This window comes from Tamandua tetradactyla, chromosome 10, assembly GCF_023851605.1.
Source record: "Tamandua tetradactyla isolate mTamTet1 chromosome 10, mTamTet1.pri, whole genome shotgun sequence".
Taxonomy (NCBI): Eukaryota; Metazoa; Chordata; class Mammalia; order Pilosa; family Myrmecophagidae; genus Tamandua; species Tamandua tetradactyla.
Window position 1 is genome coordinate 56,146,113 of NC_135336.1, and position 21,713 is coordinate 56,167,825.

Sequence of the window (21,713 nt, forward strand, 5' to 3'; positions counted from 1 at the left end):
ATCTACATATTGTACAAAACCATCTGTGAACCAGGCCCAAGTTTTATCTTCCTCAGTCGAGTGACTGTAAGGAACTCCCCAAGAGGCCATAGCTCTGGGTTGTGAAAGAAAGATTGGATTAGAAGAATATATTTTCAACGTTTATAAAATGTATTTATTAGGTTACAAATGTGCATGTCAAAGGCCATGAAAATGTCCAAATTAAGGCACTAACAAGAGAATACCTTCTCTCAAGAAAGACTGATCCTGTCTGGGATTTCTCTGTCATATGAGAAGGCAGATGGCTACATCTGCTTTCTTTTTTTCTGGTTTCTGGGTTCAAATGACTCTTTCACCTCTTTCTGCATCTCCAGACATCTGTGTCATGGTTTTTCTCTCTGCTTTCTGTGATGGCACTTCAAACTTCTGCATCTGGGCATTCTCCAAAATGTTCCTCTCTTAAAAGGCTCCTGTAAGCTAATTAAGACCTATCTTAAATGGGTGGGGTCACATCTCCATGGAAAGAACCTAATCAAAAGATCCCACCCACAATAGGTCTGTACCCCCAAGACTGGATTAGAAGAACAGGGTTTTTCTGGGGTACATAAAAGTTTCAAACCAACACAGATATCTATTCCCACTACTTCTATTCAACACTGTCCTAGAGGTCCTAGCCATTGCAATAAGACAAGAAAAAGAAATAACAAGTATACAGACTGGAAAGGAAGAAGTAAATTTGTCTTTATTTACAGAAGATGTGCCTGCAGAAAAATCCACGGACTCTATTTAGAACACACACATGCACACACAAACTCCTGGCACTAAGTGAATTTAACAAGGTTGCAGTATACATAATCGTTATAAAAATATCTACTTAATTTCTATATACTAGTAAAAATCTAAGGAAAGATATTTTTAAAAACATACTATTAATAAAATAGCATGACAAACATAAAACATTTAAGGATAAATTTAATGAATATGCGGAAGATCTCAAACTGAAAATGAAAGAATATTTGTATGAGAAATTAAAAGAGAACCCAAACAAATGGAGAGATATACCAAGCTCACGGGATCAGAGAACTAAATATCTCAATTTTCCCCAAATTTGTCTATAGAGTAAGTGTAATCCAATTCAAAAGTCCAGAGGCTTTCTTTGTAGAAACTGACAAGCCGATTCTAAAATTTGCATGGATACTTAACACACTTAGAATAAAAATCAATTTGGGGTCCAGGAAACGGAAGGGGCAAAGTTAGAAGACTTACATAAACTGATTTCAAGATGTACTATAAGGCTACAGTAAACAAAAAAGTATTGTACTAACAGAAAGATAAATAGATTCCTGGAGTAGTTTTTTGAGATAGACCTAAACTTATAGGCTCAACTGATTTTCTAATCAAGGCATCATACTATACATTCAAGAGAAATAAAAACATATGTACAAATATAAACACACAAACCCTGCAAACTAGTTCTAGAGAGTTCATAGCAGTTGTATTAATAATAGCCCAAAACTGAAAACAGCCCAAATGCCCATTAATAGAATGGATAAGCAAATTTAGGTATACTCACATGATGGAAATACTACTCAATAATAAAAAGTAACAAACTTCTGATATACATACACATGAATAAACTTCAGAAACATGTTGAGCGAAGCCAGATAAAAAAAAGAGAACATGTTGTTTGATTCCATTTTTATGAAGTTCAAGAATAGGCAAAACTAAGCTAAGGTAAAAGAAATCAGACTTTGTTAAGGGAATGAATGGACTGTGAAAGGGAATGAAAGAACTATGAAAGAGCATTTGGAAGTTTTCTAGGGTGATGAAAATGTTCTATATCTTGTTAGGGTTGTGGATTACTCAGACATGTGCCATTGTTAAAACTAATTCCTCATTGAATTTCTCCCTCCTCTGTTTTTTCCAAGCAATAAACCTTTAGCTCCTCAAAAACAGAGTTTATGTTATGTTGATTCTGTATTCTTTATATATAACACAACAGGAACATGCTCTTAAAATACATTTATTAAATTAATAAATGAATGCTGCTTTAATTAAGAGGCAGGCCAGAGAGAATTTTTCATACAAAACAAAAGAATATATTTAAACTAACACTTGAAAATTCTGAGTGGGGAAAAGCTCAAACAACTTCTAACTCTTAGGTTAAAGCAAAGGCAGAAAAATTATAGGCCAAAGGCTTTATTTAGAGGTAAAAATAAAGTTTTCCCAACAAGCAAATTATAAAAATTGGAAAGAAAGATTTTCCTCTTGCTAATATGAGTAAATGGATAAACTGCTACAGAATGTAAAATAATTTTAAAATAAAAGTTACTACTTAACAAATGTGACCATATTTCTCATTGGGTAGGAAAGCTTGGTTACCTTCGGTAAGTAAACTTGACTCAATGGAAAACCATGGCCACTATTTCAATATTGAGATATGTGGTACCAAAAATAACCTTAAGATGTAATCATGTCTTTACAAAACTTTTCTGAGTTCCCTCACGATTTTGTTTCTGAGTTACGCCCCCCATTTTATTTTTGCTTCTTCCTAACCCTAAAAGAATAATTTATTTAAATTTCATTTCTTTTCTTCCTCTAAGTATTTCTGGGATTTTTGTTTCATTCACATTTACTTTCCAGTTACAAATTTTTCTCAAGTTATACGGTTTGATTGTAGTGTTCCTTTACAATTTTTCAATTTTTGTTCTGTTTCAGCAGTTTCCGTTTCTTTCATTTTTCCACTGCCTGTTTCTTATCATTTTATTTTGTGTCAGTTTACTATTTCTGCTGGCAAACAGCAGTCTGAGCCAGAAAGCAAATAAAGAATCCTTAACTATATCATGTACTAAGACCAAAGAAAACATTAAGGTGAAAAGTTAAAGCTCATGTAAAATCTGTAAAATAAATGCAGATTCAAAATTAAGTTCTAGTTTCTTAAGCATCTACAGCATAGATAATTTTAGGATGATAGTTATCTAGTGCTATCCTCAGTGTCTTGTTTTTTGCTTTTGTCCACCTGTTACTATTGATGAAAGAATATTATGGTTTTATTGCTAACTACAGTCTGTAGCTTGCAAGAGGTAATTTTTCCCCATATACCACCCTATTATTAACTCTTTGTACAAGTGTTGTACATTTGTAGTAGTTCATGCGAGAACTTATATTTGTAGTGTTAATTGGTGATATACACGACTCTAAACAACTCCTTTCAACCAAATTCATATGAGCAACCTCTGTCCATTCCCAAACATTTAAATTCAACCTCATTAAAAATTCTGTACATATTAGGTAACTACTCCCCATTCTCTAGCTTTTACCTATTTCTAGGTATTCTATATTCTTCTTTTAATACTCTGAGTTTACATATCCTCAGTTTTAAAAGTATTATTTTACAAGCTGTGCTGGTTTGAAAGGAAATATGCCCCCTAAGAAAAGCCACGTTTTAATATAAATCCCATTTCATAAAGGTAGAATAATCTCTATTCAATACTGTATATTTGCAACTGTAATGAGATCATCTCCCTGGTTGATGTGATTTAGTTAAGAATGGTTGTTAAACTGATTAGGGGATGACATGTCTCCACCCATTTGAGTGGGTCTTGATTAGTTTCTGAAGTCCTATAAAAGAGGAAACATTTTGGAGAATGAGAGATTCAGAGAGACTCAGAGAGAGCAGAACGATGAAGCCATGAGATTCAGAGAGTCCACGAGCCAGCAACCTTTGGAGATGAAGAAGGAAAACGCCTTCCGGGGAGCTTCACGAAATAGGAAGCCAGGAGAGAAAGCTAGCAGATGACGCCGTATTCGCTATGTGCCCTTCCAGCCAGGAGAGAAGCCCTGACTGTGTTTGCCATGTGCCGTCTCACTTGAGAGAGAGACCCTGAACTTCATCGGCCTTCTTGAACCAAGGTATCTTTTCCCTGGATCCCTTTGATTGGACATTTCTATAGACTTGTTTTAATTGGGACATTTTCTCGGCCTTATAACTGTAAACTAGCAACTCATTAAATTCCCCTTGTTAAAAGCCATTCCGTTTCTAGTATATTGCATTCCAGCAGCTAGCAAACTAAAATACAAGCCTTGAGGGTACTCTTCATTTGTTCACAGCAAGTAATCAAATTCCTAGTTACCAAATTGTTGATTATCAAAAAAGTTCTGCAAATTCAAGGTGAGGAAACATGACCACATTTGCTATTTTCAGCATTACCATAGCTAGTAGCTATTATTTTGTTAGTCTAGGAAACAAAAACAACACTGATAATTATCTCTTCCCCACTAGCAATAAGTTTTTACTTTGAAAAAGTAATATTTTTTATACAGCACTGATAAAATGGAAAAATGACATTAGATATTCCTAAAATAAATTATAAACAATAAGCTTTAACATATTTATTATCAGTTTCTACTCAGGGATTTCAAGTTTACTATGTCTTCTCAACAATTAATTACCTCATTAATATGGGTATAAAAGGGTGGGGTTAAAAGCTCTCTTCTAAGACTAACTGTAAGGAATCCAATTTTGAGTTGCTTAAATTAGTACAGTGACCACAGATCACATCAGATCTGCCTAATTTCAAGAAACGGCCTTTGGTCTAATATCAAATATAGTCTCTTCACCCATACAAAGAAAAAGAAATAAAAAGCCTTCAAGAAAATCTACATAAGCAATCTCTCTTTATTCATAGCACATTCACCATGGGCCAAATCCTGATGATTTGATCAAAGAGGTTTTTTCTAACCTTTTTTTTCCCCAGTAACAAGAAACTTTCTTCAAATGAAATCATACAAGGATAACCAGATAAAACTACTGCTCTTCTAACTGGATATGGTATAGACTTCGAGGATCTCCTGGCTATCTCTCCTTTATTCCCATAAGATGGCTCCTGAAACACTGCTACAGAACCACTGTCTTTACAGAGTAGAGTTTGAAAACCATTGTCCAAAATAATTATTTGGAGGAAAATAAGGGCTATTTTCTCCTAGCAAAAGGAGTCATTTGACTCCTACATTAGCCGGATATAAAAAAATTAGAAGCCTATAAATTTTAATAAAGGCATCTCAGTGATTCAGGTCACCAGTATGGTAAGTTCAGACACCTATATGGTAGGTGTCAGAATAAGGCCTATTGCCAGGAAAAGTTTTCTCAGATGGAAGAAGAGTCACAGGTACTACTGAGGTCACAAACTGGTGTAATCTTGTTTTTTCAGGCCTAAGTCAAATTATTTGGATTAAAAAAGTAGTTGTTCTCAGCAGAAAGAAGATTGAGGGAAGGCAAAAAGAACATAAAACATCAAATGAATTAGGTGAAATGACAAAGAAGCATTTCCTCCCTAGTAAAAAATAACCAGGTCACCCTCTGCCACACTTCACTGTCACGATTTAGAAATCTTGAAGAAACACTTCAAATTTTTTAAACAAAAGAATTTGTTCCCATGTTTCAAATGCTTTACTTATTTGATCAGTTTCATTTTGTTCAACAGACATTAAAGGCTTTTCAAATTATTAAGGAAACATAATTAAAACTCTTGTTGACATCAGTAATATTTTACAAGTTGAATAAAATGTGGTAAGTTTATGAAATGTTAAAAGTATCGTAATTTGAGTATCTAGCCTATTGACAATCATCACTCACTTGGAAATTTTCAATAGCCTCCTAATTAGCTTTCCTCTCTCAGTTACCTTGTATCTAGCTCTATATGAAACAAAGTTGTCTTTCTAAAATAAATTTAATCACAAAACTCCATTAGTAAAACATTTAACAGTTCCCATTATACATACAGCAGTTGTGTTTTTGTTCTAAGTTACAGAATAATATGTTCAAATAAAACACTCAAAAGTACAGGTAGAGGGGCTTCCGGGGAGGTGGCGGACCAGAGTCCTACTCCATGAAACAAGATAGAAGATGGGGAAAAAATGTCCAGGACTGCAGGTCCCAGGGTGTGAACAGTCTAGGAGGGTCTTTATGTAGTTTGGGGGCAGGGTGAAGGATCAGCGGTGGGGGGAGCGAGTGGGTTGGGTGACTGGGATCCCCACCCGATCGGCTGCAGTGCACCGGGGAGGTGTGACTGGAGGTAAATGACCCTCCTCAGCTCCAGCCCCTACAACTGGTGGCTGTGGAAACCGCTCCACATGGTTGTGGTGGGTAGCACCCACAGGGAGCCCAGAGGCTGGCAATCATCCAGCCTTGGCGTTGGGGGAGTGAACAGCTAGCCTACAGTCTGGGTGTCTGGCAAGTTCACCAGCGCTGCTCCCCTTCCAGGCAGAGACCCATCTACCGGGTACAGCAGCAGACTTCACAGGACTCTGCCCAGGAGGGGCGGGGCTGACGGAAAAGACCCCAGCGGCTATCTGCTGGCCAGATGCGCTAAGTGCAGGTTGGCAGCACCAGACAGGGAGGGGAGAGCTTGAAGGAGGAGAAGCCTCACGTCTCCATCTGTTGGGCAGAAGGGGTAAGTGTAGGCAAGCTAATTCCCTATCTGCTTAGGTCATTATTTCTATTTGAAATTTTTTATTTTATTTTTTTCTTCTTAATATATTTTTTATTTTCCCCCTTTTAAAACATATTCTTTCAATGCATTTTTATTAATAATATAATTGTACTTTTCATTATTAAAAAATTTATGCATATTTTATATTACATTGTACTCATGTTCTATTTTTTATCTCATATATCATTTGTTATTATTCCATTTCATTTATTTTTATTATCACTATTATTGTTTTTCTCTTAAAATACAGAAAAAATAAATGGGAACTCCTTAAGATCAAGAGCTTCTGTACCTCAAAGGATTTTGTTAAAAAGGTGAACAGGCAGCCAACTCAATGTGAGAAAATATTTGGAAACCACATATCAGATAAAGGCTTGATAGCCTGTGTACAGAAAGAAATCATACGGCTCACCAACAAAAGAACAAACAACACAATTATAAAACGGCAGAGGAAATGAATAGGCAGTTTTCTGAAGAGTAAATGCCGATGGCTAAAAAATATAAGAGCTGCTCATCTTCACTGGCTATAAGAGAAATGCAAATTAAGACAACAATGAGATTATTACCTCACACCTATAAGAATGGCCACTATTAAACAAACAGGAAACTATAAATGTTGGAGAGGATATGGAGAAATTAGAACACTTATTCACTGTTGGTGGGAATGTAAAATTCAGCCACTGTGGAAATCAGTTTGATAATTTCTCAGAAAACTAAATGTTGAGTTGCCCTATGACCCGGCAATACCAATACTTGGTATATACCCAGAAGAGTTGAGGGCACTGACACAGACATTAGCACACCAATATGCATAGCAGTACTATTCACAATTGCCAAGAGATGGAAACAGTTCAGGTGCCTATCACAGACGAGTGGATAAACAAAATGTGGTATATACATACGATGAAATATTATGCAGCATTTAGACAAAATGATGTCCTGAAACATGACAATATGGATGAACTGTGAGGACATGATGCCGAGTGAAGAAGTCAGGCATAAAAGGACATTACTATGACTTCTGATAAAGTTGCCAGTGTTTTGGAGCAGCTAGAAGGAAAAATCTGAGTTGAATGCATGGTAGCCCATGAAAAACTCTGGGAATTGTTCTGCAGCTGCTTGTTGAAGTGTGCTTTGAAAATTATCGCTTTTTCTCTTTCTATATATATGTTATATTTTACAACTAAAAAACAGTTTTTAAAAAACTATAGGCAGTTATAGTAATAGTAAATAAAATAAATTCCTGAGATCAAAATTTGAAAAAATTGAAAATATTTAGTAACATAGTTCACTACTATACCAAAGTTGATATTTGTAATAACTTTTTACTTGGTATTTTGAGACCACACACAGTTTTGATAGTTAATCAAATGGGAAGATACTGTTTAATATTTAGAATTCAAGTAACTCTGATATCTGTATTGATGTGTATTTTTTCCTTCCTTGCTTTAATTTTAAATTGGTTTATGAAACATATTGTACAAACAGGCTTTACGATGGTTACTTAGATATATTTTTTAATATGCCTGTGAATTAGCTAAGATAGCCATTTTAGGTGGTTAAGATCTCCATATGTTAACTGTAAAAATATTTGTATTTTTATATTTTCTTGAAATAAGGAAAATATTTAGTAACATAGGTCATTACTATAGCAATGTAGACATATGTAAGTACTTTCTACTTGGTATTTTGAGAACATTCACAGTTTTGACAGCTGATCAAATGGTATCTAAGTTAGTTTTTAATACTTAGAATTTAAGAACTTTGCTATCTGAATATGTAGATTTTTTTCCTGGTTGCCTCTATTTTAAATTGGTTTATGAAACTGCGCAAACACAGGCTTTACAATGATTATATGGATACTTTACTTAAATATGCCTATGGTTAAGCTAACTAAGATACCCACTGTTGGTGGTTCTAAGTATATGGTTGTTTTCTTAAATAAAAAATATGGAAAAAATTAAAACATAATAAATAAAAAAAAGTACAGGCAGAGATGCACTGGTAGTAGAATGCTTGCTTGCTATGCAGGAGACCTGGGTTGGATTCCCAACCCATGCACTCGGAACAAAAAAAAAAGGCACAGGCAATTAAAACAAACAGAAGCAGTACAGTTTAGCTCAACAGTTATTAGGAATAGTAGAGACCCACTAATAGCCAAAATAGGGTGGTTGCCAAGGGTTCTGAAGTTTGTATGAAAATCATTGACAAAACAAAATTTGTATGACTCTAATAACATGGCCTCAAAAGATGAAAAACAAATGATAAAACTACAAGGAGAAATGGGGAAATCAAAATAATACATGGAGATAGATCTGAGCACACCTATTTCAATAGTTGTCTGGAAAATCAGTTAAAAAACACATTAATAATAATAAAGAGAATTTGAACAACAGAATGAAAACAAAATTCACCTAAAGGAAATTAAAAATGTAGATGCCAGTTTCAAGGGTGCTGGTGGAAGACATGAGAATCCTGAGTGAGAGTCAGTGGACTCTGTACTCAGTTCAGTACTCACACTAATAGCAATAGCCAGAGGTTCAGCATTTTTGCATTGGATCTCTGAGTCCTAATTCCCAATGCAAAGGGAGCCAGATGACAGGTGCACATGGAATAGTTTGTATTACAGGAGAGGAGCTCCAAGCTGAGAGAACCTAAATTTTCAATAACACACTATAAGGATATCTGACCTTTGCTCCTTAAAGAGACATCTTTATCTTCTAAAACTATAAGCTAACCTCCCCTTTGTTCCAAAGGGAGATGACTTTTTTCCAAGGCTGCTCACTATACAAACATCCTCGAGAAGGTAGTCTGAAACAAAGGGCAGTCAGTGTCTTACAGTGAACTGACTGAGGAAGAGAAAAGTAGCTTGTAGCTGGTCATGTGATTTTAGTTCATATTTATTACTATCTTCTTCTACTACCCATTCCATGTTCTCTTTACCCTCAGCAAGCACTTCAGCTGGCCATGATTCTTTGCCTGGTGGGGTGACCCAAACCTTCATTCCTGAAGTTTCAGAGCCATTGGTAGTCCTGTCTGGATTGGGTTGTTGCAACTTTCCATTGATTTTAATCACAGGGCATGGTAGTACTAAAAAACATCTTAGGGCATCTGCTATATTCCAGGAAAACTCTTCTATATCTCCATTGTGTAGTGCAGGCCTATTATCTCCTGATAGTCAGGGTCAAGCACCCCAGCCAGTAAAATAATCCCCTTCTTGATTTGTTGATCCAGAGGCATGAGTAGCGCAAAGTCAACAGGTGGCAGTCTCAGACTCCAGTTCAGTGGAATCATTGTTGTTTCTCCTGGCAGAAGCACTCCCCCTTCTGGAACTAAAACCTGTAGGTGAGCAGAACTCAAGGTCATGGGGACAGGAAGCAAAAATTTTCCTAGTGGATCACTAGGGGTAACAGTGAGTGATGCCACTTTCATTTCCATCCCTTGATTCCTGAACCTGTGAATCCTAGCTAAGGAAGATATAGCACCATACAGAGGATGCTGATTCAAAGCATACACAGCCTTCTGGAGAGCATCACCCCAGTCCTGCAAGGTATTGCCACCTAGTTGGCACTGTAATTGAGCTTTCGAAAGGCCATTCAACATTCTATCAACCCAGCGGCCTCTGGATGATGGGGAACATGGTAAAACCAGAGAATTCCATGAGCACATGCCCATTCCCATACTTCATTTGCTGTGAAGTTGGTTCCTTGATCAGAAGCAATGCTGTGTGGAATACCATGACGATGAATAAGGCATCTGTAACACAGTTTTGGCAGAAGCACTGTGGACAAGGAAAGTAAACCCATATCCAGAATATGTGCCTATTCCAGTTAGAACAAATCGCTGCCCCTACCATAATGGGAGTGGTCCAATGTAATCAACCTGCCACCATGTAGCTGACTGATCACCTTGGGGAATGGTGCCATACCAGGTGCTGAGTGTGGTTTCTCCTGCTGCCACAATGGGCATTCAGCAGTGGCTGTAGCCAGGTCAACCTTGGTGGGTGGAAATCCATGTTGCTGAGCCCAGGCATAACCTTCATCCCTACTACCATGACCACTTTGGTCAAGAGCTTATTGGGCAATGACAGGAGTTGCTGGGGAAAGAGCTGACTGGTTTCCACAGAATGAATCATCTTATCCACTTGATTACTAAAACCTTCCTCTGCTGAAGGCGCATTCACATGGGACACAAATATCTTCATATTTTTAGCCCACTCAGAAAGGTCTATTCACCTACCTCTTCCCCTGACCTCTGTCACCAATTTTCCAATCATGCTCTTTCCAAGTCCCTGACCATCCAGCTAAAACACTAGCAACAGCCCATGAGTCTATATACAAATGCACCCTTGGCCAGTTCTCCTTCTGGGTGCACTGCTCAAAGTTCTGCCCACTGGGAGGATTACCCCTCACCACTATCCTTCAGGGACATCCCAGAAAGGGGCTGTAGTGTTGCAGCTGTCCACTTTCGGGTGGTACCTGCATATTGTGTAGAACCATCTGTAAACCAGGCCCGAGTTTTCGCTTTCTCAGTCAATTCACTGTAAGGAACTCCCCAAGAGGCCATAGCTCTGCTTTGGGAAAGAAGGTAATGTGGCAGGAGTGCAGACCAGGGGCATTTGGGCCACTTTCTCATGCAACTTACTTGTGCCTTCAGGACCTGCTCTGGCTCTATTTTGTATATTTCTGCTCTAGTTTGCCAGCTGCCAGAATGCAATATACCAGCAATGAATGGATTTTAAAAGGGGGGATTTAATAAGTTGATTGTTTACAGTTCTAAGACCAAGAAAATGTCCCAATTAAAATAAGTCTATAAAAATGTCCAATCTAAGGTACCCAGGGAAAGATACCTTGATTCAAGAAGGCCACTGAAGTTCAGGTTTTCTCTTTCAAGTGGAAAGGCATGTGGTGAACATGGTCAGGGTTTCTCTCTCATCTGGAAAGGCCCATGACGAACAGAGAATCATCTGCTATTTCCTCTTCAGCTCCCCGGGAGGCATTTTCCTTCTTCACATCCAAAAGTTGCTGGCTGGTAGACTCTCTGCTCAATGGTCCTATGGCATTTTTGCCCTCTCAGAATCTTGTGGCCTTCTTTCTTGTTGTTCTCTAGCTTTTTCTAAAGCACTTCTTCTTTTAAAGGATTACAGTAAAACCAATCAAGACCCATCTGGAATGGGTGGAGACATGAATGAGTCACATCTCCATGAAGATAAGCTAATTAAAGTTTCCAACATACAGTACTGAATTGGGATTAGAAGAAACCATTGCTCCCACAATGTTGATTAGGATTAAAACATGGCTTTTCAAGGATACATAAGCCTTTTGAAACAGGCACAATACCATTTCCATTTTATGATGGAGTGCAGCTGTGGACACCCAACTTTATGGCTTGGTGGGTCAGACAACAACCAGGTTATGACAAGCAACTCAGGTCTCATGGTAACTTGGTAGCCCATAGTTAAGTGTTCAGTTTCTAACAAGGCCCTAAGTAGCAGGCCAAGAGCCATTTCTCAAAAGAAGAGTAGTTATCTGCAGCAGACAGTAAGGCTTTGATCCAAAATCCTAAGGGTGTGCATTGTGATTCTCCTATTGGGGCCTGCCAAAGGCTCCAGATGGCATCTCTATTTGCCACTGACACTTCCAATACCACTGGATCTACTGGGTCATATGGTTCAGTGGCAGAGCAGCTTGTACAGCAGCCTGGACCTGTTGCAGAGTCTCCTTTTGTTCAGGTCCCCACTCAAAATTAGCTGCTTTTCTGGTCACTCAATAAATGGGCTGGAGTAGCACACCCAAATGAGAAACACATTGCCACCAAAATCTAAAGAGACCAACTAGACATTGTGCCCCTTTTTTAGTTGTAGGAGGGGCCAGATGTAGTAAATTGTCCTTTACCTTAGAAGGGATATGTCAACATGCCCCAAACCACTGGACACCTAGAAATTTCACAGAAGTGGAAGGCCCCTGTATTTTTGTTGGATTTATATCCCATCCTCTGGCACACAAATGCCTTATCAATAAGTCTAGAGCAGTTTCTACTTCTTGCTCACTAAGTCCAATCAACATATCATCAATATAATGGACCAGTGTGATCTCTTGTGGGAGGGAGGAACGATCAAGGTCCCTGTGGACAAGATTATGACATAGGGCTGGAGAGCTGATAGACCCCCGAGGTAGGACAGTGAAGGTATATTGCTGTCCTTGCTAGCTGAAAGCAGAGTGTTTCTGATGGTCCTTACTAAAAGCTATTGAGAAAAACGCATTTGCCAAACCAATAGTTGCATACCAGGTACGAAGGGATGTATTGATTTGCTTAAGCAATGATACCACATCCAGAACAACAGCTGAAATTGGAGTTACTACCCTGTTGAGTTATGATAATACACTGTCATCCTCCAAGACCCATGTGTTTTCTGCACAAGCCAAATAGAATAGTTGAATGGGGATGTGGTGGGAATCATGATCCCTGCATCCTTCAAGTCCTTAAGAGTGACAGTAATCGCTGCAATCCCTTCAGGAATCCAGTATTGCTTGTGATCTACTATTTTGCTAGGTAGGGGCAGTTCTAGTGGCTTCCATTTGGCCTTTCCTACCCATAATAGCCCTCACTGCACAAGTTAGAGAGCCAACGTGGGGATTCTGCCAGTTGCTCAATATGTCTATTCCAATTACGCATTCTGGAACCCGGGAAATAACTACAGAATGGGTCTGGGTGCCCACTGGACCAACTGTGAGAAGGACCTGAGCTAAAACTCTATCGATCACCTGACCTCCATAAGTCCCTATTCTGACTGGTGGATGAGAGTGATGTTTTGGGTCCTCTGGAATTAATGTCATTTCTGAACCAGTGCCTAATAATTACCAAAATATCTTATCATTTCCTTTTCCCCAATGCACAGCTACCCTGGTAAAAGGCCATCAGTCTCCTTGAGGAAGGCCTGGAGGATGATTACAGTAGATATTTGTGGCAGTGTAACAGGGTCCTCCCCCAAAGGGACCTAGCCTCCCCTTCATTCAAGGGGTTTTGGGTCTATAAACTATCTCAAGTCTGGAAACTGATTAAGGGGCCATGATTCTCTGTTTTTATAATTCAAGCTGGACTTCTGTTCATTTGACCTAGAACTCTTGCTTATACAGCTTAAACAAAATTTAGTAGACTGCCCATCTACTGTACTTCTCGGTAGCCAATGCCACAAGTCTCCGCAAGCCAGACTATTTTGACTCCTGCTTTGAGTCTACTGTCCATTATGATAGCCACATCCACCTTGCCTTTGGAGATTAAGTGCTGCCACCTGGCTTCTGCCAACTCGGGATCTGATCATCCCCATTGTGTTTAAGGATTCCAGCTCAGTGACAGCAGTTCCTACAGTAATATCTGACCTACAGAGAAGTGCAAGCACAGAGCTCTTCAGGGATGATGGTGCTAGTCTCACAAATTTATTTCTCACTGTTCTGGTAAAAGGTGCATCCTCCGGACATTCCTGGGGTGTAAGACAGGCTTTGCATGATAAATCCACTCTAATATTCCAATCTCTCTAAGCCTCTGGATCCCCTCATCTACATTATACCAGGGCAGTTCTGGCATTTCAACCTCAGGTAATGTTGGACACCTTTTGATCCATGTTACAGCCAACCATCCAAACAAACTGTTAACGCATTTTCTAACCCCTTGAGTTATAACACTGAATGTAGAATCTCTGCTTATTGGGCCTATATCAATAAATTCAGCCTGATCCAGCTTTATATTCCTCCCACCATTATGCCACCCCTTAAAATCCACTGCAACACATATTTCCTTGATTTCTATCTATATAAATTGGAAAACTCATGCAGTTTTTTTGGAATATAACATACCTCCTCATGGGTGACACTTTGTACCTCACCTTTTGGGGCCTGTTGAAAGTTTAGTCTAGTTATGGGTACGGAAAAAATGAGGGAGGTGGGGTGGGGGTGGGTCATGAAAAGAATTGGAAGTATCTTCCAAGCCAATTGCTTCAGGACATTCATTTGCAGTTTCATTTGGTAAAACAGGATTTATCACTCTAGGGTTAATCCCTTCAGGTGGAGGTTGAGTGGTCAACTCCTCAGGGCAAGCTAGAGGTGGAGTGGCTATGTACTCAGGGCAGACTATTACAGGGTTATCTAGAAAAGATTCAGCAGGATCTAGGGTTTCAATCTTTCCACTGCCATCATAATCAATCCATATGTCATCATCCCATTTTTCAGGGTCCCACTCCTTTTCAATCAATGCCCTCAGTTTAAGGGCAGAAACCATGCAAGATTGAGATTTCAGTTTACACTGTAAAGTTGCTATTCTAACAATAAGATTCTGAGTCTGATTTTCAGAGATCTTAAGTCTGTGGCTACAAGAAATAAGAGTTGCCTTCAGAGCACTCATAGAAACATTTACATCTGTCATATGGCATGTAAATTTCTCATCTGAAGCTTTTAGCTAATCCCCTTCTCTCATCAATGTACACAGCATATCTAACAACAACCAGACAACATCTCTATACTTTCTATTTCCATAAAACGCAGTAAAGGTGTCAAAAACATTATCCTTCAGAGCCTGGCTTCGTATAAGTGAAACATTAGAAGATTCCAACAGTGATATTTTGACTATCTCCTTTGCCAGCTAATCCCATGGATTGGTAGTGTCATTCTGATTATGGCAAAAAGAGTACATAGTGCATTTGAGCCCAGTTAGAATAGAAAACCAATTGTAAAAACCCATTTTTAAGATTCTGTTTCTTAAGAACCACTCCTGGTACCAAGCTGTATTAGCTAGGGTTTCCTAGAAAAACAGAATCAACAGGAGATATCTGTGGATATAAAATTTATACAAGTGTCTCACATAACAGTGGAAATGTAGGTCTGTAGGGTAGGCTGCAAGCTGGTAACTCCGATGAAGATCCTCAACAAACTCTCAGGAGAGGATGGCTGGACAACCATGGGAATGGTAAAGTCCAAAATCCATAGGGTAGGCTGTGAAACTGGCAACTCCAATGAAGGGTCTGGATGAACTCCTGAGGGGAGGCTCTGAATCCTCTTTAAAAGCCTTCTGGTGACTAGATTAAGTGTCACTCATTGCAGAAGACACCCCTCTTAGCTGATTAAAAACGCAATCAGACGTGAATGCAGTAATCATGATTTAAGTCCATGAAATGTCCTCATTGCAAGAGACAGGCCAGCTCTTGCCTGACCAGACAACTGGGTACCACAATCTGGCCAAGTTGACACATGAACCTGATCATGACAGAAGGCAAGGATGGAATACGCCCTGTTCACCGCTAGTGCCCGTTACATAAAAGGCACTCAATACTTATCAAATGAATAAAGGGTCGGGGAGAAGTTTCATCATCCTTGCCTCATGTTTCTATAAAGGAAGAGATTCCTCCTTCACACCCAGAAAGCAGGAGGTGGGCATCATGCTAGCTAGAGTAAACAATTCAAGCTTCTGTCCATCTACTTTCTTGACCATCCAAAACAAGGAAAGCAAAGGTAGCTAATGTAGTGATGAGTGGCATCCAGTGCATTTTATTATTTTTACTAGTGGATAGAGCCCAAAATAGGAAAAGTCATCATTCATGTGTATCACAATCTTTCTCTCATTCTGCCTAAGCTCGGGTACAAGGTCCTATCACCTCATCCTCTTAATCATGTTTCCATGCAGAACACCTAAAAGCGAGGGCCTAGTCATTTCTTGCACTTACTTTCTGTCTCTTTAACAGCTGGTTGGATGAGTTAATTGAGTCCAAAGATTTAAAAATGGAACTGGAATAAGTGGCTTATATTTGGGACTCAGGTCCAAATTGTGTTAACTTTATCAGAGGTAGGTAGGTAGGCTTTGGGAATGAGTGAACACAAAGGATCAGAATATTAAACCAAACCATTAAGTTTTACTAATAATTTTTAGTATACAAGCAATCAAGTGGCATGAGAGAAGCACGGAAAGATCTGGGACACCCTACATGGCTTCCTAGCCTTTGTGTCAGGTATGGGATTTGTACTCTTTGGCTCAGAATAATAGATGAATTCTCTAAGCTAGATTCACAGTTCACCTCACATAGCAGGGAACATATACATTATATCACATCTCCATTATATCCTAGGCAGCTGAAAAAATTTATGTGATATTCTCCAGGAAGCTATGCATCATAAATCCAGATTCCAGGTTGTTTACCACAGGCAACCCTAACCAGTGACATTATACTGAAAGCATTCCATAAAAAAGAACTCTTTCAACCAAACTCATCAACTTATTTACCAAGGAGGTCAGATATCAACATGTTATGCAAAAACTAAACTGGACACTCTGCCTTTTTCTTTTTCTGGGGTTGTTCCCCTGGAAATTGGAAGAAAAACAGATCACAAACCAGATGCTATACTGTTGCCTGGATCATTAAAAAAAGCTGATATTTTAATCTTCATTAGGATATGTTTTTGGAACTATTTCTTACATTAGTTAAATTCAGCAAGAGAAGTGGCTATAAAATACCCCTAACTTCTTGAATGAATGAATTTAACATGAGGTAGTCATGTCAAAATCATGTTTTCAAAGACTATTTAATAACTAAAATGTTCAAAATAAATTAAGTGGAAAAAAATATCAAATCACATACCACTATGATTTCTTTTATTGTAAATATTATACGTAGTCAAAGGAAATAGTCATATTGATGAATCTGGCGCCAGGCAAAAATCCTGTTATTTTTCAGGTCCACCACAGGCAATTACAAAGGCTTTACCCAGCAAACCTCAGGGGGGAAGCTGCCCTTCCCACACCAAACTTGGTACATTGCAGTCTCTGAAGGGAGTTGAATTCAGGCCCCTTAGCCAGTCATGCTCTGACACATATCTGACACATGCTCCGATACAAAGAGGCTCAAAAATAAGGTCTTCCGGAAGACCCGGTTTTGACTCCCGGACCAGGAACCCACCCCCTCACCCCCAGAAAGAGAAAAAATTGCCAAGGACTTCCACAGGTACTTCTGTTGAGACTGCCTTATCAGGTAGAGGAGGGGGAAGCCTTGAAGATACTTTCCTCCACTTGGACTGCATACTCAGTCCTTTTCCACTCATAACCCTGCCCTCACTCCTACACCTCCATCCTCACCCCAGCCTCTGGGTCTATAAAAGGGCAGATGCCATTTATTTAGGACTCCCATCACAGTGAGATGCTTCTCCATGTCTGCCTTGATCCATCAGACCCTTGCCCAGTACTGCTCCAAAAGGAAAAATGGTACAGTCAGGGAGCTGGCACCTTTTCTGGGTTAGCCTCTTGCTTAAAATGCAGTAAGTGAATAAATCTTGACTGTTAACTTTCATTTTGGCCTGTTGTCTTAATCGGCTACTCCAGTATCTGTCAGATCAGCATTCTCAGCCCAGCTAAGCTCCTGACAAGTATAACAACAGTTTTCTTCTAATGGATCATGGCTACCTTATTTTTATATAGCTAAAAACTATAAATATGGATGATTCCAAATATTTTACAATTTCATTTAATGTAAAATAATTTTATCTGCAGGTTCTTATTAAAGGGAAGTTTGTACTTCATGCAAATAAATTAGAGATTTTAATTCCAGAGCCTCTGACTACTGCCAACAAACTTGAAAAAGAAGATGAAGAGGAGAAGGAAGGGAAGGAGGAGAACAAAAAAAATAAGTAGTTTGCTTTTATGTTTTACATTCCAAACATATGACTGAGCAAATGATGACAATATGCTAAGTTAGTAAAAATATTTGAACTTTAAAAAGAAAGTAGTGATATAAATCTTCAATTCTGATAGAAAACATCCAAAGATCATTTTCCCAATATAAACCAACTTTATGGTTGCTATGTTAATGAATGATGAAGGCCTATGTGCCATAGTTACTAGATGTCCCTCAGCTCAAGAGCAAGATAGAATGGATGTTGGTGATTTTTTTTTTCATTATGTTGCTTTTAAAACACAAATTCTTGCTGTCAAAGTACCCATTTTAAGGTTTGTTGCCTGGATGATTTATACAAATCCACAAAACTTTACCAAATAATTTAAGCTTCCTTTTCCAATGAGTTCACAAATTGTATTTTACTTGTCAGGTAGTGAGAAAAGAAAACCAAAAGGGGTCAGCATTTTAAATGTGATTGATATCCTCAGAGAAAATGGATGACATGATACATTACTGCAATAGGAAACTCATATCTTTGTTATAAATCATGCTCCTTAGAACTTTTCCACCAAAAAATCACGTAAAATTCTCTTGCACAACCATCGTGACTACTTTTTAAAAACACTACATGTGTATAATTTCCAGTACATTTTCTCACCGTTGTATTTAATACATTTAAATACAATTTAGGCAAAATAATTTGATCAGAATTGTATGTAACATAAATGCCTGGTCTCAGAAGCTATTTTGAGAAAGTAACAAAGGTATTCTTTTAAATTGCACTCCATTAATAGAATTGGCATTATGTTCAATTATTCCTTATTTTTGTCCATCATCCTCATCTTCCAAAAACAATTTTGGGGCCAAATGTAGGAGACAATTTTATATAACTAATATCTTCATGTTTTATAAAGTCAATGGAAAATTTCATTTTTATACCTCTGTATGATAAACGAGAGATTCCTTATCAAGTCTACACTGAACTCATATGCTTTGGGAACATTTCTACCTTCACTTTTTTCCCCTAAGTTAGAAGTGAAGTTTTAGTGTAGAGGTTAAAATCATGGAAAAACAAAAAACAAAAACTAGTTTTACTATTTTTTTTAAGGAACAGACAAATGAGAAATAAGAGTGGACACAAAAACACTAAAATGTTAACAGTCTTTGTTACTGAAAAGAAGGACTATATATATGTGCATGAATGTGGTTTCCATTTCCATGTGCTAAATTTTGTGCACTGGGATTTTCTAGTAATGGGCAGTTATTCTATGATTCAGTTTCGGTGTAGCTTTGAAAAAGGAGGAATTATGAGCTGTAGTACTAGAAGTAATTCTGAGGACCATGATGCAAAAATTTATCTTTATATAAAATTTTTATAGGGAAAAATTAAAATATCAACTCCGTTATTTCTAGTTTCAAAATATAAGATGTTTCTGACCCTTCTCCCCTACATAATACTCACCAAAACAATAAGAAAAACAAGAAACCGAAGCAAAACCTCCATTTTATATTTAGGAAGAAGACATCTTTAATCCTGAAAATATGAAGATAGAAAAAGAATAGGAGTTTTATATAAATGAACAGAGTTAAAGTCATACTACGTGCCTCTGGAGGGCAGAGGTGGAACGATTCTAGTTTCAAGCCAATTTAGTCCCCCAGAAAACTGGACAGACAGGAACTGGAGGTAGTCTGAAAACAGGACAATTGTCTGAAAAACCATATAAGGAATGAGATACTTGGGTCCCCAACCCAAACCGATGCAGTTAGTTAACTCAATTCTTATACTTCTTCAGGAGACCACAGGTTAATTGCAGGTATAGAGGAAGATTAGACTGAAACAATGAGCTGAAAAAGGTGGGGGAAGGGACAGTTTAAGTCTGCATACGTAATATTGAGCACCACCATCCTCAATCCACTCAAACAACCTACTTACTTTTCTGGGCCTGCTTCAGATTTAAAAGACATGGTTATACATCCCAGTTAGGAGACTAGGATCCTTCTCTGAAGAACCTGAACTATCCCAGAGAAAATAAGCCCTATAGATTCTAACACTCAGGGATCAAATCAATCTGATGATCTTACAGGGAAGTTCACCAATCTAAAGGCCCTACCTATGCACACAAAACTTTTTAAAGCTGCACTCTGAAATGTGAAAAGAGAGCCAAAGATTAACAGTCATCTGACAAAAGACTCAATTTTTAAAAAAGTACTCAAAGGAAAGAGACAATTCAAGGAATTTTTGCATTCAGAAATTCAGGAATAAAATTCAAAGCAATTCAAAAAAAAAAAAAAACCTTTACAAAGTCAAGGAAATAAAAAATAACAGGGAGAATTATAAAATCAATCTAGGAGGTCTAACAAATAAGTGAAAGCACCAAAACTGTGGGGAAGACAATTCTAAATAATACAAGAAATTTTCCAAAACTGAAAATACATGAGTCTCTAGAATGAAAAATCCCACAGATGATCCACAAGTAATAAATGGGTTAACAAATATAAACGCAGCAGAGTGTAAACTGATACAATCTTTTCGGAGGACAATTCAACAAACCTATTAATATCTGATCCTCAACTCTACTTCTCAATATTTAATCAAGAAAAATGCTAAAGTGTGTCCAATGAGATGTTCCAAAGGATGTCCACTGCAGCACAGATCTTTTAAGTTAGAAAAAAAGAGAATGAAATATCTAAACAGAGAGATTTAGTTAAATCAAATATGATAAACTGATCCTATTGAATGTTTCACAGAATTTGAAGAGAACAAAGCATATATACATTCAAAAGACTTTAAGAAATATTGAATACAAAACAGAGCAAGTTACAGAGTAATAACACATATGAGAGCAACTTTTTTGTGTTTTTATCTATTTATATAGATGTAATAAAAAGTATAAAAAAAAGTTTGGAAGATTATACAACAAAGTTAAATCCAGAAATTAACTTCAAGAAGATATGAAGGAAGCTGGTATTTGTGTGTTTAAGGGAGTCTCTTGCTTTGCCTGCATGACCTGATTTTTTCTTATAATGAAAATATTTCCATGCATCACTTGTGTAATTAAAAATACATTTTTAAAATGTTATAAAAAAAATTGAAATAGGAAAATATCCATAATTAGTCATCAATTATTAACTTTAATAAGAATAGCTTTGGAAAAATAAAGGGAACAAAAGACATTACAGTGACTGAGACAAAATGGGAGGAAAGGCAATAGGCAGAACATAAAACAGAAAGTTTGGTAATGAAAAGAAATAAAAAGAAATGAAGGAAGAATTTGTTGTGCAAGAGAGAAGAAAAATAACATTCTCATGAAACTTGTTTGGTTACAAACAGCTTTTCAAAAGTATTAGAGGGAGCATGCTCATAAGCTATCATAACATTTGTGGTATGTTATAAGGTGTAATGAATAATGATGGCATACGCCCAACCTAGGAGGTGAGTAAAATTGATAGCAGGAACAGGCAATTTTGTTACTAAACGAAGTTAATAACCCAAGCAGTGGAAGGAAGGGTGGTATAAAATTCGCAAAATATCCTGGCATTCTAGTGTAGAAAAGGCCATCATTAAAAGCAAAACTGTAAGGCAAGTATACACA

At 37.7% G+C, this 21,713-nt stretch overlaps 1 protein-coding gene across 3 annotated transcripts in view; it reads right to left on the bottom strand.

The window, feature by feature from the left end:
* NSUN3 (NOP2/Sun RNA methyltransferase 3) overlaps positions 1-21,713 on the bottom strand; it is a 100,532-nt gene that overhangs the window by 40,558 nt on the left and 38,261 nt on the right. The gene's annotated exons all lie outside the window — the stretch shown is intronic.